At 37.8% G+C, this 17,605-nt stretch overlaps 1 long non-coding RNA gene across 1 annotated transcript in view; it reads right to left on the bottom strand.

Annotated features, from left to right (window-relative positions):
- LOC139046512 (uncharacterized) overlaps window positions 1-17,605 on the bottom strand; it is a 79,199-nt gene that overhangs the window by 20,614 nt on the left and 40,980 nt on the right. The window lies entirely within an intron of this gene.

Below are 17,605 nucleotides of genomic sequence, written 5' to 3'. Positions count from 1 at the left end.
TATAGAAATTAAAAGGGTGACTATCAGTGCAGGCATACATAAATGAATCAGCAGAAAGGTTGGAGAGCAGAAGCAGAGTAGAATCGCTGGGATGGAGATTCTGGAAACAGAGAAGTAGATGTAAGACTTTTCAACTGGCTGCTGAGACAACTGGTTCTCCATAGGAAAAACATAAACCTTGGTTCCTACTTCACACCATGCATTATGAACCTCGGATATATTAATGTCCTGAATCTGAAAAAAAAGTTAAATATTAAATTATAGAAGAATTTTTTAATTTTATGACCTCAAGGAAGAGAAGGCTTTATTAAATAAGACATAAGAAAACAAAAATCATGAGGAAAACAAGACAAAGACAACTTTATATAAATGTTAAAACCTTCTGAATGACAAAAGAAAACAAAGTTAAAAGAAAAATGAAAAACTGAGATAAATGATATTAAATATACATATAAGGCAAAAATTAGTATTCTGAATATATAAAGAACTTGCATGAATTGACGTTAAAAAGACAAACTGCTGAAATATTAAAAATTGGGCAAAGGATTTGATCAAACATCTCACTGAAGAGAAAACCTGAATGTCCAACTGAAGTGTATTTCTTAATTTCCAAATATTTCAGTATTTCACAGTTAACTTCTTGTGAGTTTTAGCTCTACTCTACTGTTGTCAGAGAACATAATACACACGTGTTTGACATACATCGTACATCAATTATTGGAAATTCCGAGACTTGATTTATGACTCAGCATAAATGACATTTAATTGCAGCATTTAGATCAACTATGTCATAGTTGCTCTGCAAATATTTGTTGAAAGAATTAATAAAAGTCACAGAATAATTTATGCTCTTCTATTTCTGCCCTTTCTCTGCCTCCTTGCTCAGAGCATCAGCATGCCATGATGACTGTCCATGTTCGACAAGGTATAGTGGGAACACTTGGGAATCTGGCTTCAGTTTGAATTTTGGCTCAGCAACTTATAAAATGTCATAAGCTGAATAAATTTCTTTCTCTCAGCCTGCTTTCTCTTCTTAAAAATGTTTACAAAAATCTTTCTTGTGGGATTATGGGTAGAATTAGAAATAAAATATGCAAAAATGCTAAACACATTGTAGGGACAATTGGAGGAAGAGAATTTCACGAAGTTCACCCAGTTGTCTTAAGTACAGTACGTGAAAATTGGTAGTTCAACAACATGGTCAGAATGCCTTCTAGATTATTAATGCAATGACTCACTTTGTTAGAGTAAAATACCAATCTGAGTATGCTCTTAAATAACATCTTTAAAGAGAATAAAAATACACATCTTTTATGACTGCAATTGTGGGTCCCTGAGAGGTATTTCTTTCTTGTGGAATTAATTCAAGAAAAATGCCATTAAAACTCCAACGGAGGGGAAAAAAACAAATCCTCCAAAGCAAAAAAAAGAAAGGAAATTTCTTGAGTACTTGCGCACTTGAATTAAAGATTGTTACTGAAAGCACCCAATAAAAATTTCCCAAGTGAAAAGCAAATAAAATGAACGGCTGTCAAAAAGTCAAAATCCATTTACATGAATATTGGGCAATACAGGTTGCAGCATTTGGATAGCACTTCTCTGGGAACATAAAGCAGTGAGCATATAAATCCTTGGCAATTTGTAGAGCTCATTCAAGCTGAATCATCCCGAATTTTGAGCGTAAACTGGTGCAGCTGCCATTAGCCAACTCGTGACTGTCCCCCACATTGGGAGGCAATCGCACCCGTTATGGAACTTGGCATGAAGAGGTTGAAATAATGGATGGAGGTTTTTCCATGAGCTTTCCACAATTTAGAAAAGAAGTTGTTCACGGGTATAAAAGGAAGCAACTAAAATATTCCCTCATGAAATTTTTGTTTCTAACTTAAATTTAAAAAATACAAAATATTACACTGAGCAAGCTTTCAGGTAAATGGGAAAAGTTATTATTTAAAAATTGTTTCATCAAATTATCACAAATTCCTGGGGCTGGCCCCGTGGCCGAGTGGTTAAGTTCGCGCGCTCCGCTGCAGGCGGCCCAGTGTTTCGTCGGTTCGAATCCTGGGCGCGGACATGGCACTGCTCGTCAGACCACGCTGAGGCAGCGTCCCACATGCCACAACTAGAGGAACCCACAACGGAGAATACACAACTATGTACCGGGGGGCTTTGGGGAGAAAAAGGAAAAAATAAAATCTTTAAAAAAAAAAAAAATTATCACAAATTCCTATCTCATACCCAGGAAAAGATGTCTTCTTTATCTTAAAGATTGATTTGCTTTTATTTCCTTACTTTTAGGTGCTGTCACTCCGTCACTGCGCCTCTAACAGTGAATTTTTTTTTTAAAAAACAGGATGCTGCCATCTTGGATGACATTCTGCCTAAAATATTTGCTCAGGGTGCGTCCCATGATGTTTCCTTCATTGTTATTGGATGTTATGTATCTGAAACTGTTTGCATATTTTCAAGTAATATTAATAATCAAAATCATATGTCATCCCTTGATGATACAGTTTTCCCCTTAAAAGAAATCTCTACATATTTAAGCTTGAAAAGTACTAATCTAGTTTCCTCTTCAACAAGCGGATGTCTTTTCTGTTGATATGTATGATGACAAAGGTCAAGAAAACATGGCTGCTTGGATTCTGTAAAAAGGGGATACTTACTGGATAATTTGGTCACCTGACACTATAGGGCTGTTAAGGGGTGCCTGTGACAGGGCTTTTGCTCCACGGGGGCCCCAAGAGTCAAAACTTAAAGTAACTTTTTGTTAGCTGGTTATAGCTGTCCCCTGGCTCCGGCCTGTGCCTCCTGCAGGCAGCCCCCTGTGGATATGATCTGGGTAACTCACTGCTTCGTTGGCTCAGTGGTTTCTGAGCCTTTCTTGTATGAGGTAGCTTTTTCAAGGGAAAAATATCAGATCCCTTACTTGAAAGATAATTGTACTTTTAATGAAGAAATATGTAATTACATAGACACCATAAATTCAGTAATGCCATTAAATGAATTTTAGAATTTTAATCATCATAATGGCACTTACGTATTTTTAACAAATAGTCTTTATATGCATGAATACTGCTGTTTCAGTCTCCTGAGAAGGCTTGGTATGCATGTGGATGCAAAGACTACTTGAAACAATTCATGGCCCACCAAGGGACCAAGGCCCACCAGTTGGAGCCACTGTTGTAGCTGTCACTGCTCACAGTTTCAGCATAGAAAATGAGTTCTCACCAAAGCAGACAGGCACCACAGTGCTTCTTGACATTGTTAACAGCTATCAGAAGGGCAGCCCCCGTGATAGCGGAATAATTGACAGCTGAAATGACTTACTTTGTCACCTGAGTTGTGCTTGTGTGTGTGTGTGTACATATATATACATACACCAGATATATACATATGTTAAATTTATATATATGCACATTTATTTATATATACACACAAATTTTTATATATATATACGTATATATATACATACACACATATTCAATTCTAGCATCATTCAGTTGCAGACCTAGGGCAGAGATTTTTTTTGGCAAGACTTTGGCAGATTTCCTTATTTATGAAACAGACACTAAAAGAGAAGATTTCAGGAAGCAGAAAACAAATTACTCACTTTTAAAAAACCTCTTCCTCTTCCCAGTGTTGCTACCCTGCAATGTACAACAAACAAAACTCAGAGTGGTGACATGATTTCCTTACAAAGCTTCTTGTGCTGGAAGGGGCAGCCAACTTTGGTGAGTGGCTGAATTCCAGAGCGCTGACGGTAGTCAACTGAGAGAGTAAAAATGTTATCACCTGTTTAAGCACCGCTGACTGATGTCTATTCAAAAACAAATCCAAACAGTCGCGCCCACGTTTCAAGCATCAGGGAAACCAGATGAGACCAGTGTCTCAGAGATATGGTGTCAATGGATACTTTCTCTCTTCTCTTGCAGTGGAGTAGGAGACAAGGAAGAATTGCATTAAAATGTAATGTTGGTCAATGGCTGTGATTAAAAAAAAAAAGGAGAAGAAGAAAGAAAGGGAAAACTTCGTAGCCCATTGGTAGCTAAGGTATGTGGCTATCTGAATGCATTGGTAACGCGAGGGCTGATTAGTCTGGAAGGCTGCCTACAGGTTAGCAGGCCTCATTTCAAATCTCTGACAGCAATATGTGTCGTTTCATGCTTCATCCTCATTCCCCATGTTCAACACAAACCGGGGTCACTCTATATATGGAAATCACTGTCTTCAGGGCAAAAAAATTAAAAAAGGTGAGATTGCCGCTTTAACCTCACTGGCCTCAGAAAATATGTTTTAGTCTGATACATTATACTAGTAGGAATTATTTATCAAGAAGATACAAGCTTGATATTTCAGAAATAATGAGATGTTCTCGTTTTGCAGCTGAAATTTTATGGTCCACAGAGCATCAGCTTTGAATCCAGGGGAATGAAGTAAACTTGCAATGAATGATATACACCATACAGCCAACGAAAAATGGCTGGGGAAAGGGTAATATGAAAGTTATAACACAGTACAAAGCTTTCTACAGCTAAAGTTCCTTTGCTGCTAAGAGAGGAAATATATTTTAAGGAATGTTAAAAAAAGGTCCAATCGTAAAAATCTTTCAGACTTTCCTTCCTGATCTTTTATTTGGCAAATGTCTTACAGGATGAGGAAACCGTAATAAACATTACAGTCTATGGTTTACATGAAATATTAAAAAATTCTCAGCAAAATAATCTGAAGTTTCATGACCTGTCATCATTGTTAATGTGAAAGCTGTAACAAAAATAACCCATAGAAATGGCAAATTAGAAAATGAATAAACATACATGATTGTGCTTTTGGAAATGTAGATTTTGCTTATATATTTCTTGGTCAAATTGACCTAGGGATAAAAGGCCACTTGTCATGTTATACTTCCAGGATTTTAAAGGGACCTCCCAGGAAATAACGAGAGAACACTAACATGAAAAGGATCACAAGCCAACCTTCTACCAGCCACTCTGCCATGTATAGACCTTAGGTGCCCTTCCCACCTCCACCTCCAAATTCTGCTCCTTCCTGGTTCTAGAGCCATTTCCCGAGGTCTTTGAGACCTCTCGCAGTTCAACAGCACACAAAGTCAGGACTTGCACCCCAAGGCCCATCCCTTTAAATCATCAATGATGATTACAGTCCCCTTGGGATGTTTAGCCAACAAGTCTAATCACGAGGGCTCTTCATTCAAGCACACAGCTTTGCAATGCATGCTTCCTGGCACAAAATCTTAGAAAATAAATGTCAATAATGTAAAACCCTTCACAAACATAATTACCCAAAGTTACAGGTTTTAAATCAGCCTCTCACAGGCTTGCACATTTTCGTTGTCAGTCAAGGTCACCAAAAAGCATTAATTCAATACTGCAGGGCAAGAGGTGCTGTGTTAGGCTGTGCCCTAGGTACCAAACAAATAGAAGAATCTCCGTACGCCTCATTTTCTTGGCTTTAAAGTGGAGATAACAACACCTACTTCTCAGAGTTGTTATGAGAATTAAATAAGTGAATAGATGCAGAGCACTTAGGGCCGGGGGTAGAAAGTGTTGTTAAGTGTGGTCAGTTTCATATTGTGACAAAGATGGCTAGTTAACTCCAATATCTGTTCTTCCTTGGTAACAGAATACCTGATTTTTAACTGGCCACATGGAATCAGGACAATTTTTCCCAGCCTCCTTTACATCTAAGTGTGGCCATGTGTTGGGCCAATTGTTTATGGGAAGCATCATGTGCAACTTCCAGAAAGCATTTTTTTTTCCTGAGGAAGATTTGCCTTGAGCTAACATCTGTGCCAATCTTTCTCTCTTTTTTTTGCAGGTAGCCGCTACAACATGGCCACCAACAAGTGGTGTAGGTCTATGCCTGGGAACTGAACCCCGGCTGCTGAAGCGGAACATGCTGAACTTAACCGCTAAGTGTCAGCCCTAAGAAGTATTTTTAAAGTGTCCCTTACTCCTTTATGCTATCTAGAATGTGGCTGCAATGGCTGGAGCTCAAACAGCCATTTTGGACCATCACGGGGAAGCTAAATGCTGAGTAAAGCAGTGCATAAAAGGAGCCTGGGACAATAACAACTCCACAGAACTGCTTTACTGGCCCTGGACTTCCTGTCTCTGGGATTCTTTCATTACTGGAGAAATAAAGTTCTATTTTGTTTAAGCCACTGTTATTTTGGATCACACGTAGCAAACTCTTTTGAAATGAAATGTCTTCTAAATTTTTTTAAATGGAAAAGGAGCTTGCTGGAGAGGGAATTGGAGTCCAAGACATACCTGCTGTGGCAGATATCTCTGAGAGATAAGGCCTTGGTTGAGATAGACATTTATATATTAATATATAAAAAATATTTAACATGTCAGGCATTTATAAGTCAGGAACAGCCCCTGAGTTTCATTTTAACCTTCCTTCTCTTTGAAATTTTTTTTTTGCTGAAGAAGATTCACCCTAAGCTAACATCTACTGCCAATCTTCCTCTTTTTGTATGTGAGCCGCCACCAAACCATGGCCACTGACAGACGAGTGGTGTAGGTCTGCACCCAGGAACCAAACCCAGGCCACTGAAGCCGAGCATGCCAAACTTAACCACTAGGCCACCAGTGCTGGCCCTCTTTTTAAAAAGTTTTGACAATCATGGTCCCTGCATTCACCTAGGGGTGGTCCTAACTCTGGGTAAGAGTGCAAAGCTGGAAGTGGTAGCAACTTTCAAGACAAACTGAGACCATTTCTCCTACAGAAAATGTTGTTTTCAATTGTGTAAGGAGGTAGATGTTTAGGGTCCATCAATGACCATTAGGCAATTTGATCATAACCCAGATACAGTTTAATCACAAATTTTCATACTGCACTTCGAATTGCTAGATGGTTTCAACAAATACACCAAACTGGAATTAAAAATTTAAAAATGTCTTAAATTGTATCATATATTATTTGCATGTATATTCTTGATATTTTATTGGTGATCACTTACATCTTGTATTTTTACACTTGATTGTACAGCTTTTTTCAAAATTCTATTTAGAAAACAAATCTTATTTTGCTCCCCGCTACAGAAACTGTGGGCTGCTTGTCCATGCCTGTTCCATTTCCTCTCTTGCTAACTCCAATTTTGTTCAGGAGAGCAATATGCCCAATGAAGGATAGTATTTTCCCAAATCCCATGAAAATGAGTGGTCAGGCAACACAATTTTTCCCAATTAGAAGTGAATGCATGTCTGATAGGGGAGGGATGGGAAATCTTTTGCTTTTTCCTGCCTCAGATGTTAATGTGGTGCCTGGAGCTGCAGGAGCCATTTGCCTGAGATGACAAGCACGAGGACAGAAGCCAATATGCTAGAAATTGTATAGTAGAAAGGCAGAAGGAGTCTGGTTTCCTCATAACATCATTGAGAAGATGAACAAATACCCTCAATTTCCTCCCTCAAACTTCTATTCATGGACAGAAATAGCCCATTACTTGTTTAAGCCAATGTCAACTGGGTTTTTGTTACTTATGGTCAAAGACATTCCTAACTGATATACTCTCAAGCAAATGAAATAAATATAAAAAGAATGCAAAATTCCTTTCTTAATTAGTCCACACCCAATATGTACATACATGAAAAGTGTTAAGATTTTAGAAAACTTTTAAGATTTTAGTAGAAGATTTTGAACTTAGCACATGTATTTTTACTCCCACTCCAAGATTCCATTAAAATGAAAGTCAAGAAAGTTTTTAAAAGTGTAATCTTATGCACTGAGGAGAAACTGAAGGAGCTCATGAGTGACTGCTGTCCGTCAAATACGTGGAGGACAAAACAATAAGGGAAGAAGTAACCAACCTGGTAGACTCTTGCGAAGACATCATACTTAGATGAGGTAATTGCAAAAGAGGGCTCTTGTGAGAGGTGTGACTTAATGATTACTGATTAATGAGCAAAGAATTAATGACTAGTATATGTCCACTTTACTCAATGAGTCTCCCAGCTGGCAAGCACTGCCCGTCCACACTGAGTTCTCACAAGCCTTCCTGTGGCCTCATTCTTAAATATGAATGGTCAACCAAGAATCACTAGACATTTGAAGAAAGTTTAAGAAGCAAAAAATAAACAGAAAAATGAATCAGAAGAAAACAGAAGATAATACATCCAGAAAATAAAAGTAATATATCATGGAAAGAAATAGCTAAAGAACTCTTGAAAATTAAACTCTTGATTATTGAAATAAAAATACTAATTGGACATCTGAAGGACATTTGAAGAATAAAAAATAGAACACAAATTCTGAAACAAGATATATGAGAAAAAGAATAAGGACATAGAGAATCAATTCAGGTGAGCCAACATAGAGTTAACAAGAGTTCCAAGAAAGAAAGCACAAATAAATTGGAGATGAGGAAACTAGCAAAACAATAATAACAACAAAAGCATAATGAAATTTCCCAGAGCTAATGGGGGCATGAATCTACGAACTGATGGGGAATACTGAGTACTAAATAGGTTGCACAAAAAAATTCCCACACCAACACAATCATTATAAAATTGCAGAATGACAAGAATAATAGCATATATTTAACAGTTTTAGTGAGAAAAAATAGATCACTTACAAAAGACCAACAATTAAACTATCACTTATCAGCAATCTGGATGTTGAGGCAATGGGCAGTGCCTTCAAAGTTCTGAAAAAGAATGCATTTTAATGGATTTTTATACTCAGCCAGAGTATTCCTCAAGGAGGAGAGCAGAATAAATGTGGTTTCAGACGATGAAAATTTGTGAAGTCTATTTTTCATACACTCTTCTCTGGGAAATTATTTGAGGATGTACTCCAGTAAAATGAGAGAGTAAACCCAAAAGAGGGAAGACACAAGATGCAAGAAACTGTAGCTCTAATCCAGAAGAGCAAAGAAGGGAAGTTCCAGGAAGACAGTCATGCAAGAGGCCTAGAAAATAATCAATCCAGACTCATGCAAGTGGATAGAGGGCTCCCTGAAGAAGGTCTCCAGGAATGAAGGGATTCCATCAGATGGTAGAAAAACTGAGATGTCGGAGGAACTTGAGAATTTATGAAAGGCACAGAATGCAAGAGATAAAATGAGGACTAAAAACTTCATGGGAGGGAAAAAAAGCCAACTAAGAAAGTTATGGCCCAAATATGAAGCCACTGGTCCTAATTAAAAGATGAAGTCAGTAGACTTCATGAAAAAGAATGAAATTGGTTCCAAGTAATAGATAGAATGAGTAAGAAGCTAAAAGATACTAAGGATATTGTATGACGGCACATGATTCTTCTCTCAACCAGAAAAAGGAGTCAATCAGAATCTCATGGAAAATAAAAAGCAGTGCAAAGCATGACATGACTCTCAAGCAAACAAAACTGTAGCAGACTTTTCACTAAGTGATGGAATTTAATAAAGATGATTCCATTTCAAGAGTATTTGTTGAATAGAATTGGGGTAATCACTTTGGAACAATAGAGAAGCAAATGCAATCGCATCACAGCACTTGAATCTGCAGTGAACAATATTTACATATTGACTCCGTTTTTTAAAATTTTTATTTCTTAAAAACACAGTATGACCAACAGAAATTGAGAGGTAAAAGGTGGGGAGAGGAGCTGGAGAGAAGGATTGAGGAGCTAGCACCCTCACCTCACAAACTTAGGAGTTAAGGTGTCTCCAGTTGACAGAATGAGAAATATAAGTTTAAACATATTTATTAATTAATAAAGGTAAACAAATAGAAGAAGTAAACACAGTGATGTTAAAATGTGGAGATGAGGAACATAAGTGAAGCCAAGTCTCCTTGAGAAATAAAGAAATGAAAGTGAAGTATGTTGTTTATAGATATGGAGGTACCTCCTCTCTGGGGAGGTAGCTCTCTGGGGATGGGTAGGGTGGGCAAGGAACTCTTTTTTTCCGTTAAAACTCTTTTTCTATTTGGGTTTTTTTTTTTTTAAGTCATACGCATATATTACTTTTATTTTAATTAAAATTCTTTCCACATAGACATTTGCCACAAGAATTGAAACGGATTATCAAATCAATTTAAATGAACTTAAAGCAATAGATTATATGCTGTTAAAAATATTTTCATTTATCCAGGCTGTTTCCCCAGGGGAAATGAATATTATATCAAAGAAATCAACTTCATCATAAAAAATGTTTTTCAATGGTAACACTATCCAACTTTTAATGACTTTATTTGAAAAAGGAGATTTCTCATGGTTAGTTGAATTCAAAGCACTTAGAGTACAATCTGGAAAATTTTCAAAAGGAAACCATTCCTCCAGATGTTTGGGTCTTGTGTACACAGTGTTTCAGAAGCAAATCTGTTGACCAAATACTTAAAACTAAAAGTCTAAGTATACCTTTAGGTAACAAAGAACTAAATTAAATTTAAACAATTCTTGTTTTAAGGCAATCTGCCTTGTATGTTAAGTTTAAAACTTCCAAATATTCCTTTCTTCTAAATTCTCTTCGAATTCTCTTCCCAGCAGCCCCCAACCTTCACCACTGGGCAAGTATCTACTCATATTTCAGGACTTGACACACATAATCCTCTCAGTATCACAATCCTTTTATTTTCTCGCTGTACCCTATACATATGTCTGTCCTTATGTTGTTTATATGTTTATCCCACTTAGAAGTAGACAGTAAGCACTTGTGAGGTTCTTCAGTTCTCGCTTTGTATCCCCTAGTGACAGTAGTCCAGTTAATAGTTTTTGGATGAATAGATGAATCGCCTGTTCTACCTGGATCTGTTTTTGATTTGTTTTGGATATATCAAATACTGAATGCGTTGCTTCATTTAAAAATGCACTAATAGAAAAGGATACAGAAAAAGATTAAAGTGAGAGGAAAAGAGAAGTGTTAAACCGTCAACTAGTGGAGTCTCACAGAGAACATTTTCACATTACTCTTCCATTCCCTACTTTCCTTCCTCCATTATTTTCTCATCTTCCTTCTTCCTTATTTCCCACCTAATTCCACAAAAGGATTTGAAGTGATACACAATAAAATATGTTCATGTGTAGAAAAGAAATAGCATAAAGAGTAAGACAGTTGTACCACACCAGAAAATTTACTCCTCTATTCTATAAATATTTCTTGATAGCCTATGTGCCAGGCAGTGTGCTTTCGTGCTCGGCATCAGGAACAAAAAGGTAGTAGGACCCTGCTCACATGGAGATTACATTCTAGTGGAATAAAATTGTGTCACTAATTGAATAGTAAATTTGTTTCTGAGATTTCAAAATACAAAGGAAAAGGAAAACGTATTAGGATAAATTGTTGTCATTTTGTACGATAAAATGTTTTGGGAAAGACTAGCCATGTACATCAAGAAGATTAGGTGAGAGAATGCATATGACATCAAAAAACAGATAAATGTTAGTTATTGCATAAAGAACATTAAATAATGTTTCAACAGTGGCTTTGCTGAGGATATTGAAATACACTTCATGGGGACCTAATCCCTGGGCACAATGTAAGCCTCTGAGAGCTTAGCCATAGCCCTTAGGAAAGGGAGGAGACTCCAACTGACTAAAATTAGGTTTCTACTACTCCCATGGAATGGGGACTTAAAATACAAACTAAGTTTATAGAGAAAAAATTAAATGTGTTGCTTTCCTAAGTTTGTGGACTGAATCATCCTGATACTTGTGAGAGCTCATCTGAGATTGCTGAGGATCCTTATGCAGTACGTGGCTATATGCACTGAGGATTGATTACAAACCCTAGAATTAGAGCCATCATTTGAGCAATGGCGATAGCAATAGTGCTGCAGTGAAGAAGAATTGGAGAGCAGAGTGATGTGGACTCTTGGAACTCCCTTCCAGAGAACTGCCCTGAGATGGAGTTTGCAAGAATACTATGGAGGTTTTAAACTCTCTGGTCAGACACAGTGGGGTCAGTAGATGAAAAGCAGAGAATTAAGTGTTAAGCCTTGTTAGAGTTTGGTGCTGACATTAAGTGCTTTGATTCCAAAGAGTATATCCAGAAAGTGAGCATCAGCAATATAATAGAATTTGGCTTCATCTTCTGTTTGACTATTGACAGCTTTTAAACCTCGGTCCTTCTTTTGCCATACCCCAGATCTGAGAAAGCTGATAAGAAAGTATGGGTGGGCTCTCCTTTGGTGCTGGCAAGAAGTTCAAATCACATGTGGAACCCCGTGGCCCCATCTCCTAAACACTGTAAAAATCCCAAGTTAGTCTCCTTTCCCTACTCTCTCAAGAACTCCCAAACAACTGCAGGGAATGGAAAAAAGAAACAAACAACAACAATAAAATAAACTCAATCCAATGAGTAAATGAAAGTGGCAGAAAAAGGGAGAAAAGTAGCAAGAAAATATACCTAATAGAAATCATAAAATAAGTTGACACAAGTAAACTCAAATATATTAGAAATCACAATAAATACGAATGAATTAAATTTCTCTGTTATTTAGTTAAATGAAATTTCAAAGACAGTTAAAAAAAATAATCCGGCTCTATGTTATTCATAAGAAACATATGTGGAGCCGGCCCTGTGGTTGAGTGGTTAAGTTTGTGCACTCTGCTTCAGCAGACCAGGGTTTCACCAGTTCAGATCCTGGGCACAGACACGGCACCGCTCATCAGGCCATGCTGAGGTGGCATCCCACATAGCACAACCAGAAGGACCCACAACTAGAATATGCAACTATGTACTGGGGGGTTTGGGGAGAAGAAGAAGAAAAAGAAGAAAAAAAGATTGGCAACAGATGTTAGCTCAGGTGTCAATCTTCAAGTAAAAAAAATTTTAAAAAAAGAAATATGTCTTTTAAAACAGTACATGAAGAAGTTGAAAATGAAGTCATAGAAAAATATATACCAGGAAAATGGGAAGAAAAATACAGTGGTGTAGCAATATATCAAACCAAATCAAATTCAATGTGAAAGCATTAAATGGAACAAAGATGGATGTTTCATGTGATCCAAGTGCAATCAACCAAAAGATGAACTGACCTTCAACTTCTTTTGCATCAAAGACATAGCTTCTAAACATCTAAAGCAACACTAGTAGAAACACAAGGGGAAAAAATGACATATCCATATTTATTAGAGAATTTTTCTGAGAAAATCCATTAATAACTTGAACCTAAGACTTATACCTGGGGGCTGGCCCAGTGGTGCAGTGGTTATGTGCCCACGTTCCAATTCTCGGCAGCCCAGGGTTCGCTGGTTCGGATCCCGGGAGTGGACATGACACCACTTGTAAAAGCCATGCTGTGGTAGGTATCTCACGTATAAAGTAGAGGAAGATGGCACGGATGTTAGCTCAGGGCCAGTCTTCCTCAGAAAGAAAAAACACACAAAAAAGATTGGCAGATGTTAGCTCAGGGCTACTCTTCCTTAAAAAAAAAAAAAAAAGACTGATACCTGGTCTTATATGGAACTTTGGGAAGAATGGAGGTGTTCAGAGATTGGTGGATTTTTCTCGAAGTAGGAGTGTTTAGCAATTGCTTGATATCAACTGATTTTCAGACACCTCTGCACTGATGCAAAATTTTCATTGATCAATTAGGATGTGTATAAACCCAGTTCTGTTGGTTGTTTGCTGCTCTAGCCAAAGAATAATCAGTACTTTTCTATAAGGATAACTTTTATTTTCATGATCCTGCCTTCAAGGAGCCTATTGTATTTTAGTGAGGATAGGCAATTATACAAATAATTGTCATACAAAATGAAGAAGTGTAGTATTCTAATATGAATGCTGAATTTGAAGGTCAGAAATCTGGGTTTGAATTGTGGCTATGTGGCCTTGGGTAAGTCACTTAATGCTTCCAAATTTCAGTGTCTGTAAACTTTGAGTAACAAGCCCTGCTCACTTCACAGTGATGGACGGACATACAATGAATTATTGTATGTAAAAATACTTGGAAAAGTGATATCAATAAAAAATTGACATTAATATTTTGTGCTATAAGGAGACACAATAGAAACTTTTGAGATTAAGAACAAGGGAATCATTTCATCCAACAAGTTAGAAGAGGGAAAGAGGGACTCCTGGAAGAGATGGTATTGGTGTGAGCCTTGAAGAATGGCTTCATATTATAAAGAAGCCCAACACACAGAGGACCAAGGTAAGAACTTTCATGGCAAGAGTAAAGGCACAGATGTGGGGAAAAGAAAGAAGGGACAAATAATCGGGTCTGGTGGAACCGTAGAAAAATCTAAGAGAAGTAGTAGGAAAGAAAGTTGGAAAAATTATATGGAAGCTAACCTTGAATACTAAACTGTAGGTTTAGACTTCATTCAGTAAAAACATACAGTCCATGAAGGATTTTGATCCAGATAGTTACTTGCTTAGACATGTGTCTGGGAAGAGAAATCTGATCTAAATGATTGCAGAATAAATTGGAGGAATAAGACTGGTGGTGGAGAGACAGAAGGGACACTATCACAACAATCCAAGGAAGACATTATTGGAGCCTTAATGGAGGCGACAGTGTGCAAATAGAAGGGGATAGCAACACAGAGAACACTGCTAGGACAGAATCAACAGAGTGAGATTAGGTATGAGATCAAGAGTCAAAGAGGGGTGTGATTTCAAGTACTAGTGGCTAGAGAAGAGATACGGGAAGTCAGAGGGAGGAGATGGTTTGGAGAAGAAGAAGGCAGATTCTTCTTCATGAAAAGTTTGGAAGACATGTAGTGGGCCATGGAACTGTCAGGTCTGGAGCTTGGAAGAGAGATTTTGTCCATATATGTTTGTTGTGTGTGTGTGTGTGTGTGTGTGTTTAGGAGTCATCCATGCTAAGTTGATGGTTGAAAGCAAGAGTAAATGTGTGAGTAGAGATCTTCAGACAGAATTTTGGGGACCTATGTTTAAGAAGGAAGGAAAAGAAGTAGAGTCATAAAAATACATGGGAGGAACTTTAGCAACTTAAGAGGAGACTCAGGAAAGTACACTATAAGTAAAACCTAAAAAGAAGGTAGTAAAGAGGAAACGGTCAGTGAAGTCAAAGGCCGAACATAAAGACAGAGTAATATGAAGTCTTAATCATTGGATTTGAAAAGGAGGTCATCTTCATGAAAATTTCTAGTGAAATGGGAGAAATAAGCCCAATTGCAAGACTAAAGAGAATTAAGGAGAAATGGGTATAAGTGTAGGATGTCTTTTAAAGCTATTTAGCAGTGAAAATGGAATTTAAATAGGATGGAAGTGTCAGGGAAAAGATTTTTGAAATAGAGTAAGCAGAGCCAGGAAAAAGGGAGAGATTAAAGATGCTGGAAAAGAGAACGTAAAATTGATAAAGAAAATTTCTGGGGCATGAGGGACAGGAGATGCATCATGTTCTAAGGGAGAAAGGGCATTTTTCTCCAGAAAAGAAGAGAAGGAAAGAAGTATTTATGATGATGTAGACAGAAAGTTTGAGGTAGAGATGAGGAAAGTTAAAGAAGTTGGAATTGAGCAGTCTTGGTTTCCTCTATAAAAGGTGAACTTATGCAGAAAGAGTCGTGAGGTGAGGGTCAAATTGCAGCTTCAGAGAAGAAATGGCTTGGGTAAGAATGCAATTAGAAGCTTATCGAAAGAGAGCTCAAGGGAGTCAACAGCTACCAAGCCAGGGTGAATGGATAAAGAAAATGTTGTATGCACACACAATGGAATAATATCCAGCCTTAAAAAAGAAGAAAATCCTGCCATTTGTGGCAACATGGATGGGCTTGGAAGACATTATAGTAAGTGAAGTAAGTCAGATTCAGAAAGACAAATACTGTACCATCTCACTTATATGTGGAATCTAAAATAGTCAAACTCATAGAAGCAGAGAGTAGAATAGTGGTTGCCAGGGGTTAGAGGGTAGGATAAATGCGGAAGATGAATAAATTCTGGAAATCTAATGTATAGCATGATGACTAAGATAACAATACTCTACTGTATACTTGAAATTTGCTAAGAGGATAGACCCTAAGTGTTCTCACTTCAAAACAAGGAAAAGGGTAACTATGTGAGGTGATGGCTATGTTAATTAGCTTGACTGTAGTGATTATTTCACGATGCATATATATATCAAATCAAGTTGTACACCTTAAATATATACAACAACAAAATAAGATAGTAGAAGTGGTAGTGGTAGATGACATTGTATAGATTGCATTGTTTTATCTAAAAACCTCATCAGCTTGGCGTGAGAACACAGGAAGTAACATTGTCAGGCCAGAAATAGGCAAGGTAGGCTTAGTAGAAGGTCAAAGGTGAAGGAGATTTCAGGGGTGAAAGGGGTCCACTTCAGAGACTGATCATCAAGTCAAACAGGGTAGGAGTTAGGGGCAAAGCCAAGAAAGGCAGATGTTCTGGCAGAACAGGGAGAGATGGAAGGGCTAGGTAGACAAAAACCAGGCTGTGGTGATAAAGGGGAAGCTCTGAGTTCAAAATCTTGGAGATCGAACAAAACCACATGAATCGAGGTCCTCTGTGTGATAACATCCTGAGGAATGGAAACTTTTTGGAGATGAAGGTTTTCAGAGTTGACATGGTGAAAAAACTATGAAGCCAGTGAAGAAAGAAGGCATTTCAGTGAGGAGGAGGATGTCACCAACAGTAAGCAGAGCATAGGACAAGAGATGAAGATGAGCCAGGGCTGAGGTCATGGAGGAGGATGGGAGATTGTCTAAAAGATGGGTAGCAACTGTGAAAAGAGTGGGCAAAGAGAAGACACAGGTGAGCAATGGTGATTAAAAAGCCATGATAGAATAGCCTCTGATCAACGACTCCTTCAGGAATCCTTTGTGAATGGCTCCATCTGGTTCACTCCAGGGCAGTTAGGAGAATGAAGAGTGGTGGACTTCAGAGGCTTCTCTGAGATTTGAGGCTTAAAACAGCACCTCACTCATTGGTCTCCTGTTTCATGTTGTCATTCACTTAAAACTTCATTTGGCTTAAGGCAACTCAGAGGTTGCTGCCTTTGGTAAAAAGACAATGTCCTGAGAAGGCTGTGCATTAAGCACAATCAATCCTTCACACTGACTGTGGACGGATCTTTGACAGGATACAATGGAGACAGTGCAAGAGTACACTGGGCACCAAGGGATGGAGGGTGGAAATGCCTCCCCAGGAGGAAAGAGGAGAAAAGAGGAAGTCTGCAGGTGTGAAAGACAAGGTGTGGGCAAGTGCATCTGCTAGCCTGGAAGAGCAGTCTTTGGAGGTCTTAGAAAGCAGCCGCCATGGAGAGGAGAGTGCAAAGATGCTCGGCACTGGAATTTGTTTGGAGAGCTTGATATCTTATTGGAATACCAGAGTCAGTCCTCTTACGTTTATAACACCGGCTTAGATTGCCCTCATTTTACATGGCCATAGGTGATCTACATCTTCAATTATACATAACAGCATTATCCAATAGAAGTATCATGCAAGTCACAAACGTAAACCACATATGCCATTTTAAATTTTCTAGTAGATACATTTTAAAAAGTAAAATGATACAGGGGAATTAATTTTGATAATATATTCTATTTAACTTAGTATAACCCAAATAACGTTTCAACATGTAATCAAACTTTAAAAATTATTGAGATATTTTATTCTCTTCTCTTCGTACTAAGTCTTTGAAATCCAGTGTGCACTTTACAGTGACAGCACATC

The sequence above is a fragment of the Equus asinus genome, chromosome 11, assembly GCF_041296235.1.
Source record: "Equus asinus isolate D_3611 breed Donkey chromosome 11, EquAss-T2T_v2, whole genome shotgun sequence".
NCBI lineage: Eukaryota > Metazoa > Chordata > Mammalia > Perissodactyla > Equidae > Equus > Equus asinus.
The sequence above is the reverse complement of the archived record's forward strand: the minus strand, read 5'-3'. Positions and strand labels throughout refer to the sequence as shown.